The following is a 14,920-nucleotide window of genomic DNA, read 5'->3' as shown; positions in this document are numbered from 1 at the left end:
GTCTTTGAACCTTCAGAGAAAATTCTTCAAAACAGACAAGCTAACATATTCGTGAAGCAGTGGTTGGCCTAACAGGTACTTTGCTCAGTGCCAGAGAGCAGGGTACCGTCCCCACACACTGCTCCCCAGGCGCCTGTCATGGCTGCCCACTGCTCACTAAGGGTGATGGTTAAAAGCAGAGGACACATTTCGTTGTGTCACCGTGTGCTGTGCTGCAGTGTTTCACAATGACAAGCACTTCACTTCTCTTTTTTTAAATTTTGTTTATTGGAGTTTTTGGAGACAAATATGATCCAAGACAATAGTACATGAATGAACTATAGAAAATGATAATGAAGAAATAAAAAGAACAACAAGTACTGTACCAGTAAATCAGAACTAGGTATTTACAAAAATATTTTTAAATAAATAAACAAAAGCTCAAAACAAAGGAAATGACAAAAACAAACAAAACAATCTGTAGTACATTTCTGACAAAGTCAACCCAGTGTTCACTGGATCCAGTCATTCTGAAATTTAAAAGGATGTTCTACATAGCTTGTAATATTTGTAGACAAAACTTAATTTATCAAAATAATTTGACAAATACAGCAATGTACTGTATATTACTTGCAAACTTTACTTCAGCCTTAAAATATATTTCTCAAAATCCAATATCTTCTCTGTGCCTCTAGAGGGTGACAAAAAACAAGCAATCTTGGAACTGCAGAGCACCCTGATCACCACCATGCCAATAACGGAAATCATGTTTCACAGACTTGGTGTGGGATTTTGAGTGTTTCTGTAGCCAATTGTTGTTGCCGTCACACAACCTTCTCCTCCTTCACACAACTCTCTCCCACCTCGACAAAAAAAGACACTTACACCAGAATGCTGTAGCAGAATGACTTGGCATTCAATACTGTAATCCCTCAGAAGCTGGTGAGGAAGTTGGACCTGCTGGGAATAAGCTCTCCAGTCTGCAGCTGAATCTTGGACTTCCTAACGGACGGCCTAAGTCTGTATCTGTAGGAAATAACACCTCCAAGGTCCTCAGACTGAGCACAGGTTCCCCACAGGGATACGTGCTCAGCCCACTGCTGTTCACTCTGCTGACACACGACTGTGCTGTACAGAAGAGTTAAAACCACATCATCAAGTTTGCAGATGACACAACAGTAGTGGGGCTCATCACCAACAACGATGAGTCTGCCTACAGAGAGGAGAAAAAACATCTGGTGCATTGGTGCCGGAGCAACAACCTGACTCTCAATGTCACCAAGACCAAAGACATGGATGTCAACTTCCCCCACCCCACTGCATATCAATGGATCTGCTGTTGAGATCGTCAGCAGAGTGAAGTTCCTGGGTGTGCACATGACAAACGACCTCTCCTGGAACCTCAACACCACCTCCACCACCAAGAAAGCCCAGCAACGTCTGCACGGCAGCATCGTGCAGGACCCCTCACACACTTCACATGGTCTTTTCACACTCCTGCCCTCCCAAAGAAGGTACTGCAGCAGCCAGATCTACAAGGCTGAGGGACAGATTTTACCATCAGACTGTCTGGCTTTTCAATACCACGCAAGATCATCCACATCACCTCAAACACCTCTGAAGCCTCAAATCATCTACAGACTTCACACACAGCCACACAACAAACTGAACAGCAGTACTGCACACTGCACTTTTAATTGAAGTATTGCACACTACAGTTTGATCACTCACCACCTCACACTGTGCTGCTGTATTATTATTATCACGATTATTATCTTATTATATTATATATTGTATACATTGTATATAAATATATAGGGTAAATATAACCACACACTAATATATATTATCATATTGCTGCTATTTGTCTGTCTGGTTTTTCTAGTTGTCTCAAACTACACTATATTATGGGTTGGTGCACAATGTCCTTTGTCATGTTTTTGTGTTATTTCTATTTGCATATCTTTTTGCACACTGTGAATCCGAAGCTTTGCAATCCCGTGTCTCTGTGTATTTGTATATGGTGAGATTGCAATAAAGTTGATTTTGACACTGTTGACTTGATCGTAATGAGACACAACTTAATAAAAGAGCAGTCCTGCAGAATAACTTACTGGAACCTTCGATAATCCTAGAGTTTTATCAATCTTCCTCTCGTTTCAGAAGCTTCTAAACTTTATTTGGCAATTTCACATAAACCTTGAATGTGTGGCAGGACCTGCACCCCCATAACATCTTCGGAGCCATCTAGCAGAGAAGAAGAAAGAGGGCTCCTCCTGCCCCTAGGATCTTCAGAGCCTCTGTTTTCTCCAATGTGTGTGTGTGATTTGATAATAATGAGGTCCGTGACTAATGAGGCCTGTGTTAGTTAAGCCTGTTTATGCTGCACTGCTGTAATTAGCAGCAGGGGTTGTGACTTTCATGCCATTGCACTCCTGTCTCTCTGCAATTTAAAACCTAATGTGTTTCGCCTGTCATCTAGACACAATGATCTCTGATTATCACTCTTCAGGCTGTTGATGAGTGATCACCTCTATCCACTGAACAAATATTACTATCCTGACTGCCTTGGTGTCTTTCAGTAAAAGGATGCCGTTTCAGTAATTGCAAATTCAGTACACTAAAGGGAAAGAATATTCGCTGAATATATGTGGGAAAGATGCTGAGATGCATTTTAAATAATACTGTATGCACTGCATAAATGTTGACACACATCTCCAAGGCATCTTTAAATTGTCCACCATATCCTGATGGAACTTTTTTAAGCAATACTAACAGAGATGGCTATAGAATACAGACAGAGAAAATAAAAACCATGCATGCTGAATCTGAATACTTTCACAGCATGCTGAATACTTTCACAGTTCACTCACTGACTCTTACCAAATGTATTGCTTCAGGCAGACTTTGCCATCAGACTTCTTTATTACCAAATCAGGGGCCTGCAGAAAAGTGGTCATTAAGTCTACGACCAGGAATGCATGCACATATCAGTCATAATATGAAATCCCTGACCGGTGATAACATTTATTCTCATTTTTGTCAAAGGGTGAATATATGAGGCCAGAAGTGAACAATCAGTCCTGTGGAGGAACTATGGGCAAGCGTAAAGAGTAAAAACACTTTCCTGGCATGCAGTGGTTAGAGATTTGAGATACACTGCTGCCTTGGTGAGCAGTGAGCAGCCTTGACAGGTGCCCGGGGAGCAGTTTGTGGGGTCGGTGCTTTGCTCATTGGCACCTCAGTGGCACCTTGGCAGATCGGGATTCAAACCGGCAACCTTTTGATTATGGGGCCGCTTCCACAAGGGCCTCCAAGACTACATAGGGAGTTAAGGTAGACCGATCTGATTTTGCAGATGAGTTACTGTATGGGAAACTAATGTTGGTCTAATGCTGGTCATGATAAATAGTGCATCATAGCTTACTGTGTGTGGCTGTGGAGATGGACTCACTGTGGACATGGACTCATTATTCAACTGTTTGGCTGAAACAAAATTATGGTATGGATTTCTCCCTGGAATGCAGATTCACTGGTATAAACTCAGTATATAGTCCATTTCAGATTCAGAAGAATTAAAGTATGGATTTTATTTTTTATTTGACTTCAATTAGTGGTCACCATAAAGTAGCATGGTAATTTCTTTAAAACCTATAAAAATCTGAATTGACAGTTCATGTTCCCTGTACACTGTGTTCTATTACCTGAAATGTTCTAAAATAGTTCCTAAAATAATCTGTCCGTCCCTTTTCTCAGTTCATGCCTATGATACACCTCGTCCAGCAAGGTGACAGAACAAGTGGGAGAACACAGGCCACAGTTACTTGAAAGTGCGTTTGTATGTGTGTAAGAAAGAGAGAATGTGCATATGAAGTGATGCAAATATAATGTAGTTACTGTACCATGTCTGTACTGTAGCATGTCTGACCAGTGAGTGAACTTTCCACCCTGCACCCAGGAACCATCTGTCTCTATAGCTATTTCCATTCATGAGTAGAAATCCCAGAGCCAAGATACCTGCCAGGGAAAATGTTTCCTCCCATGCAGCTATACAACATAGTGTAGTCCCAAGGGACATACTTGGGCCATATAATATCAAAAGTAACCCTCTTATTGTCACGTGACTCCGGTCCGTGAGAGCACCGTGGAAACCAGGTAACGCCACTCCCATAAATTGGCAAGAAGGCCACTGTCAGAAGAGCCAGACTTGGCATTAGTCAACTCGACTGGGCTCTATTCCTCCTCAGCTAAGTAAGACTGTCCTTTCTGTCTTCTTATTTATCTACTCACTCTTTCGTCCTGGGCCTTCACTGATCCTGTCCTTCACGCAAATGTCAACATCCGTGGTGTTTTGCAGCTTAAGCTGCAACCTAGTGGGCCTAGTGGGTAGTAGCCTAGTGGGTAAGACACTCACCTATGAACCAGAAAAAGACCCAGGTTCAAATCCCACTTACTACCATTGTGTCCCTGAGCAAGACACTTAACCCTAAGTTGGTCCAGGGGGACTGTCCCTGTAACTACTGATTGTAAGTCACTCTGGATAAGGGCGTCTGATAAATGCCGTTAATGAAAATGTTATGCCGGCTCACATTCACAGATTAATACGGTGGAAACTTACCCGCGTCAGAACTGTGACAGAATGACTGAGCCCTCCATTAACCCCGCAGAATTCGCCGCATTATATGATAAGGTGTCCCAGCAAGCCACCATCATTGAGCGTTTGCATGAGGTGGCTGTCGGGGGCCAGGTCCTCCTCCACCACCCTCAGTTCCGGAGCCCAGTCTGGCTCTTCTGGAGCACTGGAGAAGCACCACCGCTACCCCGCTTCCCGGTCTCAAATTGCCCTCCTGCTTTCGCTGCTGACCGGTCCCGCTGTGTTATGGGCAGCAGCTTACCTCAACTCACCCAATTCCATGACGTTGTCATATCCAGCCTTTGTGATGAAATGAAAAACCACGTTCTGCCACCCGGATGGCTGGAGGACGTCGCGTCTCAGTTATGTCATCTGTGCCAGGGTTCTTTGTCCATCAGTCAATTTTGGACCCTGGCTGCCAAGACACCGTTGGACACCCATGCCCTCCGGGTAAATTATTACAAAGGTCTGGCTCTGCGAATCATAGGAAATGAACTGCAAGATGGTCAGCCGGGAGATGCTGGACTCCTTTGACTCTCATTCAGCTGGCACTGTGCATAGATTGTCCCCTGCTGGCCCATCCAAAGCCAACCAGATCCTCTTCCCCTGTGAACCGGATCTCCGCCCAGACACACCTCTGCTCGTCCAGACAGCCTGGGGGAACCCATGCAGCTAGGACGGGCTGTTTCATGGACGTCGAGAGGGAATGACGTTATGAGGAGGGTCTGTGTGCGTACTGCACTTCCCCTTCTCACCACCGCCCCATCTGCCTGATTCGGCCAGGAAATGCGCCTCCCGGTTCAGTGAGGTGGCACTCCCAACTGGGTCACCATCTCACCAACGCCAACTTCCCGATTATCCTCTCAGCCATCCTGGAGTGGAACCAGCTACGCAATGACGGCTACCTTATTTGTGGACTCTGGGGTGGCCGGGAATTTTATTGACCTTGACTTTGTTAAATCACATAACATCCCCACGAAACCCCTGTCATCTCTGTTCACCATCACCTCAGTAGATGGTCGGCCTGTGTCCTCTGGACCAATCACCCAGCCAGTCACCCTCCGACTCCTCCTGGACGCCCACGTCAAGGAAATTCACTTCCTGATCACAACCATCATCACCTCTACTCCTCGGGTTCCCTTGGCTGGCTGTCCACGAGCCACACCTGTCCTGGTCATCGGGAGTGGTGCTAGAATGGGGAGTGCATTTTCATCACTATGAATACTTTCCGGATGCAATGTAACTAAAAATAGTATAGAATAAAACTAAAACAAAAATAACTGCCAAAAACAACTAATTTCTAGTACAATTTGGATATGCAAAACTTCAATTGTACTTCAATTGTACTTCAATTGATTATTTGGGGTTTAGATGTCTATTTATGTACCATCAATACACTGTATAGACTGTATTTAACTTTTTAAAAGGCCAACTATCATAATTAGCAGTGCCCTCCTTTCACAAAACACTCACTGATACACACTTGGGTGCAGTCTTCTTTCATAATCTGAAGACTTGTGGTTTTCTCAGAGCCCTGTGAAGAAAAGTCCTTCATGTATTCCACCCCCCTCTGTGTGAATTATTCAACTTCAGTGGAAGGACTATTTATAGGATTTTTTTCTTTAGCCAACTATTTTTTCCCATGCCATTTCAGAGAGTGAATACTTTACAAGAGAATACCAACAGCCAGGTTGGTTTCTTTATACCCCAGATATTTTTTTCTCCATATTAACACAAAGGGCTGAATATCAACATTAAATGGATGTCTAGATGTTGCATTTTGATCATTAAAATAAATGACATGACTGCACTGTGATAAGATGCATCAAATCACAAAGCGTAGTCAACTGTTTTAAATAATCCTAATCACATCTATTTTTAAATAAAAAAGGGGATTTTGGTCATGGTCTCTGGGGGTCTGGGGGTATCTTGAGCACAACAAGAAGCATAAATTGCAATAAGCATATATGGGTGTGACCATTCTGCTATGATAGTGATATCACACTCCTAACCTCCCATATAATGAGAAGGATTCTGTAGCACAGCAAATTACAGGTGTATTCAGATGTTCAGGATACCTGTTTGTCTCTGTTTGTGGTGTACAACAATGTAGGGAAGGGCCCACATCATCTCAAAAGAAGCCTTATTAGGTGCCTACAAAAATGTTCATCTGCCCCCTCACCTCACTCTTCACACAGTTGTTCATTTTTAAACCAGGTGGATACCACATGCAGTTGAACACATTTACATTTACTCACATGCTATTGCGGTAGCTTACTCTAATAAATATTTCACAAACATATTACATATGCATTATTACACACAGCTTGAACAATGCCGTTGTTTTTTTCTGCCAACACACACGTGCGCACAGGGGAAAGCTGGAAATATTTAAATGTTTAAGGAACTATGCTTATCTCAGAGCTTCTCTGGATGCGTTCCCTGCTGTGCTGTGAAAAAAGGTGGCTGCTAGAACAACAGAAGTTGTGCGATCAAGCCTCAGCATGCTGCAGATGGAGCTGACCAGCCATGAGATGAATTCATTAATCGTGGCAGAGGATGGTGATGAGTTTACCTGGAGTGACAACATGCAGAGACAGTATTTAATAAGGAGAGACAAACCAACAAACAAGGCAGAAAGCGCTTGGGCATGTTTCACCTTCAATGAAAGTGATGAAGGGTAATGAAGAGATATATGGAACTTGGTGCTTCTCAGCCCTCTTGCTGGAGAACTGACATTGTCACAGCAGCCGGACAATGACAGGACACATATATGCCTTAGTGACATGAAATGACTGAGAAATAAAGAGGAGCTGTCTAAGGTGCTGATGTTACTAGGGGTTAGTATGATATAAAACATTTACGACATCCTCTATCATATCCAGAGCGACTTACAGTCAGTAGTTACAGGGACAGTCCCTCTGTAGACACTCAGGGTTAAGTAAGTGGGGTTGAACCTGTGAATTAGTTGTCCTCTTGTTTCGTAGGCATATTTGTTACCCACTAGGCTCCAACCACAAAAAGAATGTGGAACAGCCCTGTGACAGCTAGCAATTTGTCTTGGGAATTTTAAGTACTTATTCTGCTCCTTCTGAAAGATATTATAGAAATGTTGTGTAAAAAAGTAACTTTTGTAAATCCTATTTGTATTATATGACATTATGGTATGTAAACAATATAGATATTGCATAATTGCATAATAAGATGTGTGAGAAACATCTTCAACAAAACATACAAATAATCTACAACCTTGCTGTGAGAAGTAACCTATTGATGGAAGCATGCATATGTATATTATGGCTTTCATGTCTAGTCTTTTAACTACAATATGAAACCTGCCAGACATAGTAGCCTCTATTGTACCAGGAATGTACTAGAACTATGTCAAACATTAATCTATTTATTTTTTTATATTATATTTATATTTTTTATACAGAGCTGTGGCACTTTTATTTATTTATTTATTTTTCCAGATGGGAAACGTTTTAAGAACGTTCACAGCACAGAATGTAAATGGAAAGTGATGACACAAAAAGCCTGTTAACTTGGATACAATAATAATATAAAAACGACCTCTTAAGCCTTGAACAGCAAACTGAATTTCCTGCATTGCTGTCACTCATCCAGAAGATGACAGCTGTAAATGAAGGAGCACAAGCTGCGATGGGAACCATGGGAATCGGGCGCCATCTCCAAATGAAGCTGTTAACTCCTATTAATGCAGAAGCAACGGGCTGGCAGCAAGCGTTAATTAAAGAAAAGGAGGCATGACCAATGCATTTCAGGAGAGCACATCCTGTCCTTTTGCCTTCTGAATCATTGAGGGGGCTTATATGGGGAACTGATCCTTGGAGTAAAATAAAAATACTAATAGATGCAAAATAATTGTCCGGGTTCCTGGGGTTAACTTCGATTGGTCTAAATATTTTATAAAAATTAGAATGTTATTACTGAATTTGTGTGTAAGAACTGAACTATGCATGACGGCTGAACCCTGCAATATCAGTTTTTCTTCACTCTCACATCGGTTCCGAACCCCAAATTAGTTCTACTACTACTGTTCTACATTTTGGTCTTACCATTCTCCATGTCACACTACAACAAGTACTATTAAGTGCTGTACATATAAAGTACAGGCCAAAAGTTTGGACACACCTTCTCATTCAATGTTTTTTCTTTATTTTCATGACCATTTACATTGGTAGAGTCTCACTGAAGGCATCAAAACTATGAATGAACACATGTGGAGTTAAATTACTGCAAGGTTAAATTACTGCAACGCATTACTGTCTGGATGCTCTAGTAGGTGTATGAGTAAACTCTAGCTAGTTGTCACGACTACGGACTTACGGGGGAAGGAAGCGCAGAGGTCTGACATACTGGGAAGGGGGTTTTATTATACAATAAACAAAGAAATACAAATAAACAATGGCGCGATGGCCAAAAACAGTTTAACATAAATCAAGAACTGAAACAAACCCGTAGGCGTGTGGCGATTGCCAGAACTCAAAACACATAAAACTAAACAAGGTCAAGTTCGTGCAGAGAGTTCACGAAAATGCCAGCGACCCCGAACGGGCGGAAACTTCCGGCATTTATGGGGCGTCAGAATTGGATTCCGGTGTGGAGCCCAGCTGCAGGCAATCCTGACACTAGTTCAGCTAGTGCTGAGTTGTAACTAGAACTAGAAAATTTGATCACATCACCCCAGTCTTACAAATCACTGCACTGGCTACCCATCAAATTTAGGATTGACTTCAAAATCCTACTTTTGACCTATATAGCTTTAAATGGTCTCGCTCCACAGTACCTGAGTGAACTCTTAGTTATTTATGACCCGCCACGCCCCCTGTGTTGAAAGGGTGCGGGGTCACTACTACCCAAATTACAGAAGGTCACAGCTGGGAGCAGATCCTTCTCATATAAAGCCAACCAGATCCTCTTCCCCTGTGGTACGGCTTGCCGGTCAGTGTTCCAGACTCAGCCACAGTCTCAGTGTTTATCTAAACTGAAAACATATCTGTTTTCTATGGTCTTATGTTAAAGTCCCACTTAATTACACAGTCACATAGTCAAACACAGACATTGTGTTAAATTCACCCTAGTTAGGCTGTCCTAGTTAGGGTACCGGGCCACTGTTGCACAAATACACCACTATAACCACATATTTCAGTATCAGTCGTTTAATTAGCATTAAACGAACCAGAGGGTCTTCCTTTATTTTTTTCTCTCTTCTAGAGTTTTTTTGTGTGTGGAGTTTTTCCTTGTGTGCAGAAGGGTCAGGCATGGGGGTGTCAAGTGTAGGGTCTGTCAAAGCCCATTTAGACATACTGTATGTGATTTTGGGCTGTATAGGAAATAAAGGTTATTGTTGTATCCACCCTCATCCACCCTTGTGACATTAGCAGAAATGATAAGAGCCAAAAGTTATATAGATTGTTTAGAATTGTCAGCATTGAAACCCTGTACTGGACTGGAACATCTATAGAAGGCAGACCACACCAACTGTTTTGGGTTCAGTACGAGAAATAGGCTGTAAAGAAAAGGTCCTGGCCCTGCTTTACTATTGTGCCTCAAAATTAAGGTTCAGCAAAGTAAAAAATGCAATGTACACTGGAAAAAAAAAATCTAGACTCAGGAACATGGATGAAAGTGAAACTGATATCGTGGAACTGTGCAATGCCCCTGCTCAAGTGGACATAAAGGACAGATGAAAAGGATGAAAAGGTCTGTCCCAATCTTCATGCTCCAAATGACAAGAGGAACCTGTTCAAGTGTAAACTGCAGACAGTCCAAAATAATAAAAGGGAGCAGGCATTCACACAGCAATGAGTACCAGAGAAAGGTCAGGCATTTGAATCAGGCTGCAAACCAGAAGCTCCAGCAGGCATCATGAATGGCCAAAATACTTCACAAGACATTTTGGTCAAAGAAGCGTTCGACCTAGCCATTTTTTTAAAGAAGCAAGACAAAGGGCAACCATGCTGGCACAGGGAGCAAAGGGTCTTGCATGGATCTCATCTGATCCAAAAGAACCAGCCATTCAGAAGATGCCATGTAACATTGTCCATGGTGGACACAGACAGCTGAACATATTAAATGAGGTTCCTGCAGTAAAAACACAAGCACTGCGGACCACCTCCAAGAAAATGAGGACTGGAACCAAGAGCATCTGACCACTAAATGTACTGTAGTTTCAATAAAATTTGTTCTACTGCAGCTACAAATATTTAATTAACAGTTAACATACAGTACAGGCCAAATATTTGGACACACCTCCTAATTCAATGTGTTTTCTTTATTTTCGTGACCATTTACATTTGTAGATTCTCACTGAAGGCATCAAAACTATGAATGAACACATGTGGAGTTGTGTAGTTAACAAAAAAAAGTGAAATAACTGAAAACATGTTTTATATTCTAGTCTCTTCAAAATAGCCAAAATAGCTGATTACCACTTTGCACACTCTTGGCATTCTCTCGATGTGCTTCAAGAGGTCGTCACCTGAAATGGTTTTCCAACAGTCTTGAAGGAGTTCCCAGAGGTGTTTAGCACTTGTTGGCACCTTTGCCATCACTCTGCGGTCCAGCTTGTCAGGCGTGTAACCACACAGACAATCGTGAGAGAGGTACGCCCTTGTAGCGTGCGGGATTGACCCAAACGCGGAGAGAACCGCGGGAGGTTGGAAGACACACGCGATTGTTGTTGTAACGCCCGAGCGCTAAAAGCGGAATCCCACCGGGGAAACGGCGTTACGATAAACCGGCCGATATAAGTAGCTCGCGAGCTGAAGAGATGGAGAAACTCACGGTACCGGAGATGGAGAGGACTGGATACTGGAAACAGGTGAGAGCTCATGGACCATGAATTAAACACGATGTCTGAGCGAGGAGCAGGCGCCAGGACTTCCTGTTTATCTCCTGTCCTAACCAATCCTCGCTCTTCCTCGCAGTCACCTGACTCGCTCACCTGACAGGACCCCCCCCTCGACGACCGGCTCCTGACGGTCCCGGACGAGAAGGCTGGCGGCGATGGAAGGCCGAGATGAGGTCCGGGTCCAAGATGAACCGGGAGGGAACCCAGGACCGTTCCTCGGGGCCGTAGCCCTCCCAGTCCACAAGATACTGGAAGCCCCGGCCACGAGGACGAGAGTCCAGGATCCGGCGGACTGTGAAGGCAGGACCACCATCGATGATCCGAGGAGCAGGCGGAGGGGCTGAGGGGGGAACGAGTGGGGAGGAGACATATGGCTTGAGCTGGGAGATGTGGAACACGGGGTGGACCTTGAGAGATGAGGGGAGGCGCAGCCGATAGGCGACCGGGTTGATTTGAGCGGTCACGGGGTAGGGACCGACGAATCGAGGAGTCAGCTTCTTGGAATCGGTGTGCAGACGAAGGTGACGAGTGGAGAGCCAAACTTGATCGCCGGGCTGGAAGGAACGTCCCGGACGGTGCCGACGTCGGTGCTGACGGATGTAGTCAGAGTTGGCTCGAGTGATGGCAGTCCGGGCCTTGATCCAGGCTGAGCGGCACCGCCGAACCAGGTCCTGTGCCGCCGGAACATCGACCTCTGCTTCCTGGTGAGCAAAGAGGGGCGGTGAATAGCCGAAACAGACCTCAAAGGGAGACAAGCCCGTAGCAGAGGAAGAGTGCAGGTTGTGGGAGAGCTCGGCCCAGAGCAGGAACCGAGGCCAGAGACGGGGCTGCGAGGACACAAAGCAGCGCAGGAAGCGGCCGAGTTGCTGATTGGCCCGCTCAGCCTGACCATTGGACTGGGGATGGTATCCAGAAGAGAGACTGCGGGTGGCACCGATCAGACGGCAGAAGGCTTTCCAGAATCCGGCGACGAATTGGGGCCCCCTGTCTGAGACGACATCTGTCGGAAACCCATGCAGCCGGACCACGTGCTCCAGAAGCAACTCCGCAGTGGTTTTGGCGGAGGGGAGTCCGGACAAAGCCACCAGGTGCACTGCCTTGGAGAACCGGTCCACGATGGTGAGGATGGTGTCCTTCCCGTCCACGGGAGGGAGACCGGTGACAAAGTCCAATCCCACATGTGACCAGGGGCGCCGGGGAACCGGGAGAGGACGCAGATCACCGACCGGAGGAGAGGGAGAAGACTTCGACCGAGCACAGGTCTCACAAGCGGAGGTGAATTCTCGGACGTCTCGCCGCATGGAGGGCCACCACAAAGCGCGCTGGAGGAGGCGAAGGGTACGGGCCGGACCAGGATGCCCCGAGAGCGGAGAGGAGTGGGCCCAAAGCAGAGCCTCTTGGCGGCAGCAGGAGGGAACATAAAGACGACCAGGTGGCGTCTCCGGAGGAGACGGCTCCCCAGGCAGCGCACGCCGGATGGAGTCCTCCAGAGGCCAACGAAGAGGCGCGACGATCCGCTCGGCAGGTATGATGGGGTCCGGATCCGGATCCGGGACAGACGAAGAAAATTGCCGAGAGAGGGCATCTGCCTTAGTGTTCTTGGACCCGGGACGGTAGGCCAGCTGGAAATCGAAAGATTCAAAAAACAATGCCCAACGAGCCTGCCGGGGGTTGAGCTGTTTGGCTGAGCGGATGTGGATCAGGTTCTGGTGGTCGGTCCAGATCAGGAATGGCTCAACAGCGCCCTGGAGCCAGTGCCGCCACTCCTCCAGAGCCCACTTGATGGCCAGCAGCTCACGGTCCCCAACCCCGTAACGCTGCTGAGTGGGAGAGAACTTACGGGAGAAGAAGCAACACGGATGGAGCTTCCTGTCTGGACCACGTTGTGAGAGAACAGCGCCCGCGCCCACATCGGACGCGTCCACCTCGACAACGAACTGCTCAGCCGGGTCCGGGTGGCGAAGAATAGGAGCAGAGGTGAAGAGACTGATGAGGTGATGGAAGGCCCGAAGTGCCTCTGGAGGTAGAAGAAACGGCCGGGGTTGATGAGCTGGTTTAGTGAGAGTCGTCAGCGGTGCTACAACTGAACTGAAACCCCGGATAAAACGCCGATAGAAATTGGCGAACCCCAGGAAGCTTTGCAGCTGCTTAAGACTAGTGGGTTGGGGCCACTTGGTCACAGCTTTGACTTTCTGGGGATCCATGGCCACGCCCTGGGTAGAGATGGTATACCCCAGAAACGCGGTGGAGCGCTGGTGGAAGGCGCACTTTTCCAGTTTACAGTACAGCTGGTGGGCAAGCAGACGTTTCAAGACGGCTCTCACATGAAGGACATGATCCTGTTCGTTCTGGGAGTACACTAGAATGTCGTCCAGGTACGCAAACACCCACCGACCCAGCATGTCCCGGAGGACATCGTTGATGAAATGCTGGAACACGGCGGGCGCATTGCACAACCCGAACGGCATCACTAGGTACTCCCAGTGTCCTGTTGGAGTAATGAAGGCGGTCTTCCACTCATCCCCCTCCCGGACGCGCACGAGGTTGTAGGCGCTGCGCAGATCCAGCTTGGTGAAGATGGAGGCCCGGGAGAGGGAATCCAATGCCGTGGAGAGGAGAGGAAGCGGGTGCCGGTTCTTGACGGTGGCCTTGTTCAGCCCCCGGTAGTCAATGCAGGGGCGGAGACCCCCCTCTTTCTTCTTAACGAAAAAAAAACCTGCGGCCGCTGGGGAGGTGGAGGGCCGGATGAAGCCCTGTTGGAGGGCCTCCGCGATGTAATCCTCCATCGCCCTGTTCTCTGCGGGGGACAGAGAGAACAGCCGACCACGAGGCAGCACTGCCCCAGGTAAGAGGTCGATGGCGACGTCATAAGGACGGTGCGGAGGCAGGGTGGAGGCTCGCTGTTTGCTGAAGACCTCAGCGAGGTCACGATAAGAAGCAGGGATGGATTCGATGTCGGCGGGCGGGGGGGCTGGGGATTCTCTGGAGCACGTGCTTGTCCTGGGAAGCAGACAGTGCTGGCGGCAGGCAGGACCCCAGTCCAGGATGCGGTTTTCAGACCAGAGGACGTGTGGATCGTGGAGCTGGAGCCATGGATAACCCAGGATGAGAGGTGATGAAGGTGCTGAGATGACCAGGAAGTGGATGTGTTCAGAGTGGAGGCCGATGGACATCAGAACTGGCTGGGTCTGAGACTGGACTGGATAAGGTTGGAGAGGGTGTCCATCGACAGAGGTGACGGGAATAAAACGGGTGACTGCCTCCAGGGATATTCCCAGCTGGGAGGCTAACCCTTGGTCGATAAAGTTGTCGGCTGCTCCTGAGTCCAGGAGAGCCTCCAACTCGACCCGCTTGTGTCCCAGCTGGAAAGTTACCCTGAGCGAGAAACGAGAACTAACGATATGAGTGGACGTGCCAGGCAGGGCTCCCCC

The sequence above is a fragment of the Denticeps clupeoides genome, chromosome 2 (genome assembly GCF_900700375.1).
Source record: "Denticeps clupeoides chromosome 2, fDenClu1.1, whole genome shotgun sequence".
NCBI classification, from domain to species: domain Eukaryota; kingdom Metazoa; phylum Chordata; class Actinopteri; order Clupeiformes; family Denticipitidae; genus Denticeps; species Denticeps clupeoides.
Note: the sequence above shows the minus strand (reverse complement) of the source record.